This window comes from Tiliqua scincoides, chromosome 8 (genome assembly GCF_035046505.1).
Source record: "Tiliqua scincoides isolate rTilSci1 chromosome 8, rTilSci1.hap2, whole genome shotgun sequence".
In the NCBI taxonomy this organism is placed as follows: domain Eukaryota; kingdom Metazoa; phylum Chordata; class Lepidosauria; order Squamata; family Scincidae; genus Tiliqua; species Tiliqua scincoides.
Window position 1 is genome coordinate 43,261,042 of NC_089828.1, and position 12,657 is coordinate 43,273,698.

The 12,657-nt window shown below is 45.5% G+C and overlaps 1 protein-coding gene across 1 annotated transcript in view; it reads right to left on the reverse strand.

The window, feature by feature from the left end:
• Positions 1 to 9,733, reverse strand: part of FCHO1 (FCH and mu domain containing endocytic adaptor 1) — a 54,173-nt gene extending 44,440 nt beyond the window's left edge. The window contains exon 1 of the mRNA XM_066634997.1: positions 9,654 to 9,733. The gene's annotated coding sequence lies outside the window, so the exon portion shown is untranslated. The remainder of the gene's footprint in view (positions 1 to 9,653) is intronic.
• Between the last annotated feature and the right edge of the window lie 2,924 nt (positions 9,734 to 12,657).

Below are 12,657 nucleotides of genomic sequence, written 5' to 3' on the forward strand. Positions count from 1 at the left end.
AGCCAGATACCACAGTGAAAAACAAACACCAGAGAAAGAACACAGCAAAACAGCACATCAAGTGTAAAACCTCCTGCATTCGGGCAGCAATCCTACTTAACAAGTGCAGCACCATCTTCCACTATCTGTGGGAGTCACCATTCAACTGCTGGGGGATAGAGAACAAGTTAGCAAGTTGCAAACTGAGGTCAACATGCCCCTGCAGAATGACAAAGCCAGTTCTCAAGCTCAGGCTCTATCACTCACTCTAGTATGTCCCACACTGGGCTACTTTTGCACTCTTTGTTTCCTGGTCTTCAACCAGGTCTCAGTCCAGGAGAGGACCTGCCCTTTAATTCCCTGACTGTGGAGTTTTTTCAGTAGCCTTTGGTGAGGGACTGTGTCGAACACCTTCTGAAAGTCCAGATATATAATGTCCACGGGTTCTCCCGTATCCACATGCCTGTTGACCTTTTCAAAGAATTCTAAAAGGTTCGTGAGGCAAGACTTCCCCTTACAGAAGCCATGCTGATTCTCCCTCAGCAAGGCCTGTTCGTCTATGTTTTGAGATTCTATCTTTGATGAGGCGTTCCACCATCTTACCCGGTGTAAATGTTAGGCTGACTGGCCTATAGTTTCCTGGTTTCCCCCTTCTTCCCTTTTTAAAGATTGGTGTGACATTTGCTATCCTCCAATCCTCTGGCACCATGGCCGTTTTGAGGGACAAGTTGCATATTTTAGTCAAGAGATCTGCAACTTCATTCTTCAATTCCTTAATAACTCTTGGGTGGATGCCATCAGGACCCGGTGACTTATTGATCTTTAATTTATCAATGAGGTCTGAAACATCTTCTCTTTTAACCTCTATCTGACTTAATTTCTTGGTCAGGAGGGGCCGTTTGGGCAGCAGTATCTGCCAGAGGTCTTCTGTAGTGAAGACAGATGCAAAGAACTCATTTAATTTTTCTACCATCTCTAAGTCTCCTTTTATCTTCCCTTTCCCTTCCTCACCATCCAGAGGGCCAACAGCTTCTCTGGCAGGTTTCCTGCTTCTAACATATTTGAAGAAGCTTTTATTATTCCCCTTAATGTTGCTGGCCATGCGTTCCTCATAGTCTCTCTTGGCCTCCCATATCACTTTCTTACATTTCTTTTGCCACAGTTTATGTTCCTTTCTATTCTCCTCATTAGGGCAAGACTTCCATTTACGGAAGGAAGCTTCCTTGCCCTTTACGACCTCTCTAACTTGGCTGGTTAGCCATGCAGGCACCCTCCTGGACTTAGTCGAGTCCATCTTCCTTTGTGGTATACACCTCTGCTGGGCCTCTATTACTGTTGTTTTAAGCAGCCTCCATGCACTCTGGTGAGATTGGACTCTTTTTATCTTCCCTTTCAACCTCCTTCTAACCAGCCTCCTCATTTGAGGGAAGTCCACCTGTCAGAAGTCAAGGGTTTTTGTTAGAGACTCATTTCATCATAGGCTAGCATTCCTTGCACTGCTGGCCCATCCATGAGGCCAACTGAAGCAGCTGCCAGGTTGGTGGTGGGCATCCATCTCTGTCCACCTACTTGCCTCCACTTCTCCCACTCCCTGGATTGGAAAAGAAAGAGGGGGTGGAGCAGAAGAGGAATGTGGAGGTGTGGGGTGGTGAGCAAGAGCTGATGCTTTGCTCTGTCTCCCTCTCTTTTCCAGTCCAGGGAGTGGGAGGGAGGCTGATGCACCATCCCCAAGTCAGAGTAGAAAAAATCTGACGTGACACCTTAGGTGCCAGGAAGTCTTGGGCCGGCCCTGCTCCCTTGGGGGGAGGGAGTCAACCTGCATCTGAGCTGCACTGCTTCAGCCTAAGGAAGAAGCTCACATGACTGAATGCTTCTTCAGACAAAAACTAAAATAAGATCCCTGCACACCAAGAACTAAAATATCAAGGACAAGAGTTGCCTGTTCCCCGATTTGCTAGCTTTCCATGTACTTTTTCTGCACAGAGGAGCCTTCAATTAATCAAAGCCCACCTGCAGTTCGAAATTTTATAGCAAGACCTACACCAGAAACCCTGATCTGGTATCCCAGAACAGTCCTTCTAGCACTCAGTCAAGCGCTTTCCTTTGCTGAAAAAATCACGGGTAGCCAAATTGGTCCATTAGGGAAAATCACCAAAAACCACATTCTGGTAATACCCTTATTAACAGAGGTGGAAGAAAACAGCAAAAACAAAGTACAAGCACACAGCACTGCTTTCTGCACTTCTCATTTTTGTAAAAAATAAATAAATAAATAAATTGATTTTTATTATTTAATGGGGGATGCATGGTTAATGACTGTGGTTGCATCTGCTAACTCTATATCACCTATACCACCTTCCTAATACATTTTAAAGTGATTTTACTTTGTAATTATAATGTAAATTTTGAATAAAAACAACACCACCTTCTGCACTTTGGAAAACACCAAAATCTGCAAAAAAAAAACAACAACCCATTTCCTCCCACCTCTACTTATGAGTAGACCAAAAACACTTATGTTCTATAACCTGACAAAGTTCTCCAGAATTCTGAATCAGGCTTGCTGAACACAACATTATGCTCTTTTGGTTAATCCTATTGAAAGCATTACCTGTGAAAGCATTACCCCAAAACCAAAGCCTGTGGTTTTGGGGTCTTTAATGCTAAGAATCTCCAAAATAGAGGATGAATCTTCTGGCTGAATTAACAAAGGAAAGGCCAAAGTCTATACTTATAAAAACCCCATTAAGAATTAATGAATGAATGGATAAAATATTTAGATACTGCTTTTCAACAAAAAAAAGTTACATAGCGGTTTACAGACAAAAATCAAATAATTGAATGGATCTCTGTCGCAAAAGGGCTTATAATCTAAAAAAAAGGGAGGGTTGTAGTCAGTCTGCCTTTGTAAACTGCCTTGAGGAAGGCAGTACAGGCGTGTGCCACTTAACAACGGACCACATAATAACAGATTGCATATATGACAGTGGTGAAAGCACAACAAAGAGGCTCTTAATGAGGCAGTCAAGCCCCCCATAACCTGCAGCAGAGTGTCTGTTTACACAACAGAGAGGCTCTTAATGTAAAGAAGAGGCAGTCTATCTCCAGTAGCCTGTGCAGCCAGCAAGTATCTGGCAGGGAGTGTCAGTTTACACATCAAAGGCACTAGATTGGGTGGAATATTCACTTAACAACCTAATCACATAACAGGGATCACGTATCCCTGTCGTTAAGTGGTGCACACCTGTATATAATACTGTAATAATAAAATAAATGATGAATGAATGTCCCATCTCATTCTCATCCCTACACAGATATAGAAAAGTTCTACCTGCAGGTTCAATTTGTCCCTTAGTCCAAGCAGCAAGGGGATGACCTGTAAAATTCCAGAACCAGGAGCACCCACCAGCAATATTTTAGCAAGAAGGGTTAATGTGGCAAGACCCTCTAGTGGCCCCTTCTGCATAGCAGCAACAGTTTCCGCCTCTTTCATTGCAGAGGTCAAGAGCCTCACAGGCATGTTTCAAAGATCAACCCCCCCCCCCCAAACAACATCCAAGGAATGAAAAAAATGCCAGAAGGTTAGGGAATGATTTCTGAAAGGAGAGAGATTGATGGAGTATATAGGGGAGTGGGGGCTTCACAGCAAGCATCTGGCAATATCAAAAGGCAAAAGGCAGCTCAGACGCAACAGGCAACAAGCCAGTGATGTGCCCACCCTATGCACATGATCAGTGACACGACACACTCAATTTGTAAGCACAAACCCAACTCCACTCCCAACTTGGAACATCAGGAGACGACATGTTCCCCGTCACCCGGAATCAAAGGAATCAAAATGAGTACGAAAAGGATGAAAAAGCTACAGCACAGCTCTAAACAGCTCTCATTCCTTGAGAGCACTCAGTGGTGACAGCATCTTCAATGAGACTGCACAGCCCTGGCAGAGCATCAATAGGCCAACACTGCATCTAGTCAAAATCCCAGCTCATCTCAGTCAAACAGGGAACAAGTTAAACTGGTCAATTACAGCCAATTAGAAAGCCACAAAACAAAGATGAAATTTTTTTTTTGGGGGGGGGGGTGTAAAGCCATTCCATCCACAGTCACCAGAAGCCCACCAAAAAGAAACATTAAGAACAGATGGAGCCCTGCTGGATCAGGCCAAAGGCTCATCCAGTTTTCTGTACCTCACAGTGGCCCTCAGAAGCCTCAGGGAGCACACAAGACAAGAGACCTGTAGCCTATATTCCCTTGTGTATGACATTCAGAGGGACAGCCTACTTCTAGAACCGGGAGGTGCACATACCCATCAAGGCTTGTAACCTGTGATGGAGTTTTCCTCCATAAATCTGTCCAGTCCCTTTTTAAAGGTATCCAGGCCAGGTGCCATCAGAACATCCTGTGGCAAGGTGTTCCATGCTGGGTAAAAAAAAATTTTGTCTGTTCTAACTCAATTTTGGTTGATGCCCCCTGATGCTCAAAGCTTTGGAGATGGGGAGAGGAGTGAGAAATCTGAAAGCTACAGTGTGGTCATCAACTTTCTTAGGACCACAAATAAATACAAAACCTCAAGCAAGTTTCAAGTTCTTCCAGAACTCTTCATCAAGTCTGATGGAAAGCAAAGCAAAAAGGGGCGGGGGGGCATGACATGAAGACCCAAATGTCTGCAATTTACTACAGTCCTAAAATGGAGTACAGGAACATAAGAACATAAGAACAGCCCCACTGGATCAGGCCATAGGCCCATCTAGTCCAGCTTCCTGTATCTCACAGCGGCCCACCAAATGCCCCAGGGAGCACACCAGATAACAAGAGACCTCATCCTGGTGCCCTCCCTTGCATCTGGCATTCTGACATAACCCATTTCTAAAATCAGGAGGTTGCGCATACACATCATGGCTTGTACCCCGTAATGGATTTTTCCTCCAGAAACTTGTCCAATCCCCTTTTAAAGGCGTCCAGGCCAGACGCCATCACCATATCCTGTGGCAAGGAGTTCCACAGACCAACCACACGCTGAGTAAAGAGAATTAAGCAGATTCATTGTGGATTAGGAACATAGAAAGAAGTCAGAAATCTTTCTCTACCCTACCTGGAGATGATGTCAGGATTAAACCCAGGTCCTTCTACAGGCAAAGCATAGGCTCTACCATTGAGCTACAAGACATTCCTAGGTGTTAATTTGCATCCTGGGTTTGGGGGAAAAGAAGATGTGACAATAATGATATTTTCCCAACATTCAGAATGCAAAGTCCAGTAGCTACCTCATTTAATCCCTGGCACTAACTGAAGTGGATAGGTTCTTTCTCTGCCTGAGTTAACCCATTTTTGCTTGGCTCACAGGTGGCACACCTTTGGTCCCTGTTGTGTAAATGCAACAATGGGCAGAAATGGCTTAAACTGGGACACGAAGACGCATGACATATGTGTTCCACCACTGAGCTATGGTTCCTTTGGTTGAAAACGCAGAGCTGGATCTGTAGATTTTTGCTCATAAACGGCACTGCCTCCTACTGAACCAGTCCTTTGGTCCATCGGTCTCAGTCAAGACTGTCACCTTTAGCAGCATCTCTTCTGGATGTCAAGCAGAGACAGCATGTTCCTACTACACAAGATCAGGTATAAGATGTCAGGGATTGAGCGCATGTGACTCTGTGCATGCAGAGCAGGTGCTTGGCCACTCAGTCATAGCCCCTCTGACTGATCTGTGTCCCCTCAGAACTGTGTCCAATCAAGCTGCACTTTTGAGCCATCTAGTTCAGGACTGCCTGTTTTTCTGGGCAGTGGCTGAACATGGACTTTCCCAATGCTGCCACATGATATCTTCTCAGCAGAAGATGCCCAGGACTAAACCCAAAGTTTTCCACATGCAAATCAAAGGCTCTGTCTGCTGGGCAAATCTCCAGATCATTCTTCCCCCACCCCAAAGTCTTGAGGTTTTCAGTTATGTGACCCAGCCTTCATCTGCCCCCACTACCGGTCACTGATGGACTTAGAAAAAACACACAAGGGAAAAAAGATGCTCAAACATTTATCTCTCAATATTTACACAAGCTCACAAACTGCAGGAGCTCAGCTCCTTGCAAAAGGCAGGAATCCTTTGCAGGGGAGTTAGCTGCTATCTGATTTTTGAATAGTCTTAGAGCTTGAATTATTAGAGCTTGAATAGAGCTTAGAGCTTGAATAGTTATTTGAATAACTTGAATAGCTTGAATAGTTATTAACTTGAATAGTTATTTGATGTTTCCATCACCCGTGGTTTCATTGGAGGCTCTGTAGGACCCACCAGAAATCAGGTCATGACCCTCCAAGTGGGTCAAGACACACAGTTTGAGAAACACTGGTCTACAACTCAACAGTTAAGCAGTTCTGTAGGATCTCAGATGAAGGATCTTTCCCATCCTACCTGGAGATGCTGTCAGAGACTGGACTTGAAACTTCCTGTCAGCAAATCAGGTGCTCTTCACTGAGTTTGGGCCCTTCCCCATCAGACATTACAGCCCAAGGGATCACCTCTAACAGTGTGCCCCTTTCTAATTACCAGATTTTTTTTTTTCAAAGAAGAAAAAAAATTCAGAGCATGCCATTCTACACTACAAACCTATATCAGTTGATACTAACAGAACGGACATGGTTTCCTCCAAATAATCCTGAGAGTTGAACTTTGGGGTGTGTGCACCAAAGGTTCTCTGTGAGAGATTGCTAGCCTCCTCCAAGAACTACAGCACAGAGGGGAAGAGGACAACTATTAAACCAAATTCAATCCAGGAAGAGATCTCTCTAGTCTAGCACCCCTTTTGAGCTTGGAAGAGCTGGAACAGAATCCATGATTCCTTAACATCTAACCAAACACACACATTAAGCCAGTTTAGGTCTAAGGATGAGACTCACAAAGGTGGGCTCTAACCCACCTATCCATCTTTTTCTATCCTGTGAAACAAGAGAACACTATTTGTCCCTTTCAGATCTGGATAACTAAACTGCAGAGAGTCCAGCACGCTCATAAGAACTTAAGAGAAGCCCTGCTGGTTCAGGCCAAAGGCCCATCTAGTCCAGCTTTCTGATCTCACAGTGGCCAAGCAAATGCCTCAGGGAGCACACAAGGCAACAAAAGACCTGTAACCTGTTGCAACTTCCTTGCATCTGGCATTCTGAGGTAGCCTACTTCTGAAAACCAGAAGGTTGCTTCATGTGCCTGTCATGCCTTATAACCTGTGATGGACTTTTTCTCCAGAAATCTGTCCAATCCCCTTCTCTTTAAAAGGCAACTAGACCAGGTGCCATCACCACATCCTGTGAAAAGGAATTCCACAGTTTAATTACAGGTAGGGTATAGAATTTTTTTTGTCTGTTCTAACTCTCTAACTCTCCCAACACTCAATTTTAGTGGATATCCCCTGGTTCCAATGTTGAATGAGAGGGAAAAGAACATTCCTCTCTCCATCCCATGCATAACTTCATATCTTGATCATGTCCCCCCCTCAGACAAGTCACCCCCCCTTTATTTTTCCTAGACTGTAGAGCGCCAAACACTGCAGCCTTATAAGGGTGGTGCCCACTAATTAGCCCATTGATCATTTTTGGTCCCTCTCTTCTGCACCAAGAGAGGGAAAATATTTTCCCCTCCCTGTTTTTTCTACATCGTTCCTAGTTTTATAACCCTCCACCCTTGTCTTTTTTGGTTATACTATAAAGGCCAAATATGGGGGCATTATTAATACACAGTACATTCTTGTTTACCCATAGATAAGCTCAACTGTGTTCAATGCAGCTTACTCTCAGGTAGGGATGCACAGAATTGCAGCCACAGGAGTCCCTACGCTTTCCTTTTATGTCAATGTGGAATTGATTTTCTCTGTAGCAGCCCAATTCTCTGGTCTGCAACTCACGGCACAAAGCAGAGAGCATCATGCAGAATCCCTTCTGCAACCGAAGCACAAAACATTGAACTTGCAGTGTTGCGACAGGCAATAAAACACTTAGGCGATGCATGAATCAAAGGAAGGCAGGACATCGCAAGATCAGACCAGCATGGGCACAATACTAGGTCACAATGGGCACAATTCCACATCAAGAGGTCCACATCAAGAGGTCTAGGGACCACGCCTTGCGCTGGCTCATGTCTCAAGGCCCAGTCAAGAGGATGGAATTTGCTGGCATCAACAACAGTCTTGTGAATGGTCCAACACAAACACACACACACACACACACACACACACAGAGAGCAAGAGTCACAGAAATCACCCCAGACCACATCCCACAACTGCCCCTGACCCAGATGCACACACGGGAATCCTCACCTTATTTGACACTTCAGGCAGGCCATTAAATCATTAAAAAAAAGCAGCAGAAAAACAGGCCAGGAGGACAATAAAAAAGAGACGCTATCTATATTGACTGCTGCCACATTTCTGCAGACGTCAAGTCATACCTTTGCCCCCCTTTGCAGACACAGCAACAACCTCCTCAGCCATACACAGGCCTGTCCGAGCAGCAGCCACACCAATCCCTGACCCAGATCCTCAGTTTACCTTCACCCAAGCCCAGCTACCACACTCTTTGGAAGACTGCAGGTCTGGAAAACGTCTCACAGGTGGCTCTCTGTTCAGGCGCCAAGAGGAAGGCCCGACAGCCAGCCAGCAAGTCCCCAAAGGTTTAAGGAGCAAATTACCTGCCTGGCAAATCAGGAAGAGGACGGGTGAACCACCACACAACTGCTACTGTCTTACAACCCTTTTTTTCCCCAATAACAGCAACTGGTGTGTAGCTCCCCATGCTAGATCATTTGCATCCGTCCACCACCTTCGCTCTTTCTCTTTCTGTTTCCGAACATACACCTCAGTACGGGCAGAAAAGCTCAGTTCTCATCCCATTTCTGCCCAGCCCACAGGTGTACAGTTTGATCCCTGTTGCGTATACGCAACGTTGGGCAGACATGGCTTTTGAGCAGGTGTGTGGAAACAATGCAGCACTGAAAGGCAGGCAGATTGCTATGGATCCAACACCCCCCCCCCCCCGCTGATCCCCGCCTGTGTGACAGTTTCAGGCCTGCTGAAAACCCAGCCTTGCAGATGATATAGCCCTGGCTACCAACGCCCCACATCGATTCGGCCCCATAATGTCATTTGCGGAATTTCATCAACAGCTCCCATCAGGCTGCCAATTCTGCGTCCGCACCAAGACCCACAGCCAGAACATGATCTTGATGACCCCAACCCAGTGGTTGGAAAATGCAAACACAGATCAATAACCCGTCCAGAGCCCATTGCCAAAAAAACCCCATCCAACAAGTTCATTCAGTTATTGATATGCAAAGGTATTATGGAACATCAATAAACAGGCGCACATTCATTTCCTCCCCTCTGGATGGAGAGCATTTTTGGAGGGGGGGAGAATAAAATGGGCAGGGCCAAAGGATGTCTGCTGGGGGGGGGCTCGACAGCCCCCCCATCCTGGTGTAATTAATTAGCTTCTCAGCCTTACACACCTCCCTTAAGAATTACAATAGGCAGACTGCAAAGGAAGGGAGGGCTGTGGATGTGGGGGGGAAGAGCTCAGGATTTTTGCAGTGGCAGTTTTGCATGGTGGGGGGTGCCACTAGAAGGGCCCCCCCATCAGTGTGCAAGTTATGTGGATGGGTGGCTGGGAGGGAGGGGGGCCAATGCACTGACCTGCTGGTGCTCCTCTGCATCGCACACCTGCTTCTCTCACCTCCTTCCATACACAGAAAAAAGGAGCCCAACGCCTCCCCAGCAAGAAGAAGGGAGGGAGGGGGGAGTGAGCAGAGGGCGTGGCTTCTGCAGGGCCTCTGTTACAAAACGGAAAGAGGGATCGCTCCTGATTGGCTGGCTCGCCCGCCAAAGAACGGGGCTTCGCGGCTGCCTCCCCCCAGCTCTCACCACCCCAGGGAGCTCATTTGCATATTTAAAGTGGTAGCACCTCCTTCTGCTCTGCCCCTCCCTTTAGAACGTTCACGTCCAAGACATCCAATGGACTGCCTAGGGCACTGCAGCAGCTCTTAGGCATGGAAGCAAAATAGAACCTCCATGGACAGGGGCAGTCTACCTTCAAAAACCAGTTTCTGGGGGGACAAGAAGAAGGTGCCTGCTGCCTCAGCCTTTTACTCTGGTCTTGGGTTGCCTTACTGAAGATTGATTGGAGCTTGGCTATTAGGAAGAGGAGGCAAACAGAGCCTTCAGGTTCAGAGGCAGTGTACCTCCAAACACTCTTCAACAACACCCTTGTAGGGTAGGGCAGAAATGGCTTAAACAAGGTGGGGGGTAGCAAGGGAAGATGTCTATCTGCAAGAAGACAAGAGAAGAACTCAATTCTGCTTAGCCCAATTCAGGAGGTTGTGATACGGTTTAAGCGGGAAAAACAATATGATGCTTCTTTTAATCTTAAAAAAACATTAATAACCTGCCTGTCTACCCTCCCAGATGTCCTACAAAGAGATCTTTTCAGGGATTTTTCCATTGCTTAACAAAAAGAAAAACTATTAGTAACATTTCTGCTCTCCCCCCTTCTTTTATGCTCACAAAGGTTATTTTTTTGCTTACAGATTTTGTCTCTGGTCAAACATCTTTTGCAGATTTTGAAAATGAGATTTTTAAAAACTTAAGCATGTTATTAAATAATGGGATTTCAACATTCTGTTGACTAATCAGATCAACCGATTTACAACAAATCATTCAGATCCAGGTCTACAGAGCTTGCGTCCTGAGTACACTTCTGTCATGGACTCTTCACTCACAACAGGAGAGTAAACTGAATGCTTTCCACATGCGCTGCCTCCGACTATTCTCGGCATCACCTGGCAGGACAAAGTTCCAAACAACACAGTCCTGGAACGTGCTGGAATCCCTAGCATGTATGCACGCACTACTGAAACAGAGACGCCTGTGTTGGCTCGGTCATGTCGTGAGAATGGATGATGGCTGGATCCTAAATGATCTCCTCTATGGAGAACTCGTGCAAGGAAAGCGCCCTAGGTAGACCACAGCTGCGATACAAGGACATCTGCAAGAGGGATCTGAAGGCCTTAGGAGTGGACCTCAACAAGTGGGAAACCCTGGCCTCTAAGCGACCCGCTTGGAGGCAGGCTGTGCAACATGGCCTTTCCCAGTTTGAAGAGACACTTGGCCAACAGTCTGAGGCTAAGAGGCAAAGAAGGAAGGCCCATAGCCAGGGAGACAGACCAGGGACAGACTGCACTTGCTCCCAGTGTGGAAGGGATTGTCACTCCCGAATCGGCCTTTTCAGCCACACTAGACGCTGTGCCAGAACCACCTTTCAGAGCGCGATACCATAGTCTTTCGAGACTGAAGGTTGCCAACTACTACTATTCAGTCAGCTAAAAAAGTGCTTCTGATTAATTGGGTAACAGATTTTTAATTTTCTGCTTTTTATACATGCACTCAAAACTGCAGATATCGGAAGACGTTTTCTGAGAAGGCATCTATAGAAGAGCCATTCCCCCTTCTCTCACTTACACAGAAGAGAATACGGTGACACATACTTGTGCCATCTTGCAACATTAGTGGGTGGGTATACTCCCTTCTCTTAACAAAAGATGGAATGCTTCTTCTGAGATGATGCCTACGACAACACACATAATCCCAAAACAGAGTATATTCAGAGTATATGTAGGTATTTTTCCTACATATGCAAATACAAATGTGTAGATTTGATCTAGTCTCAGAGGATTAATCAACTATATGCCTGACAGCCATCTTAAATTGTCATGGCTATGCTGTGGACACAACCCCCATTATAATGTACTCGTTTTCCATTGAGACAATAGATGGCTGGTCCATCTACAATGGCCAAGGTGAACTATAATGTGAAACCAACTCAAGTGAACTAGAGAATGAATGAACATGAGGACTTATGGGAGGCTACAGGGAGGTACAGCAGCACTTGAACAGAAAGGGCTGTCAATGTGTTTTATCATGCAGACAGGGTACACTATTCCATGACTCCCCTAGTCCCTTCCCCTTGCAGCAGGACAGACACAAAAAGTACCATACAGCCTTTAGGTTGTCTCTGTTTTTTCCTGGTGAGAAGCACAAATGCAACAGGTGTAGATTTCCCAGCCTAAAGATGCACTACTGGGGAGAGCTGCATCACTTGAACTGCTGCCTGCCACTTAGCTGTGAAAAAGCACACGCTGAGAACTCTAACCCTCTCCTGGATAAGTGTGTGTTGGATCAGTGCACCTGATCAGTGTGACACAGGGGGATGTTATTTATAATACCATTTCTAATATAATTTCATTACACAAATTAGTCAATTAAATTCTCTTACAATTAACCACATATATTGGACAGTGAATAAAACAATTCCAAGGGGGAAAATCCTCTCTTTTATGCCTACTATGACTCTCACATGCATCATCTCCAGAGAGGCATTCTTGCCTGCAAGAGAGAGAGAGATGCCTCTTCATAAAAAGGTGAGTGTCACCTATTGCTTCCATAACACACAATAACCCCCCTTATATTTGAAAAACAATTTTCTAGTTTTGTACCCAGTTCATTCATGGACACATTTTACGTGAATTAATCTATCCTGGTTACTCAACTAAACATTGCAGTCCTCTTGTGATATATTTTGCACTTCAGCATATTGGGTCCATTTTAGAATCTGAAGTGTCATTAACAAAATAATTAGCAACTC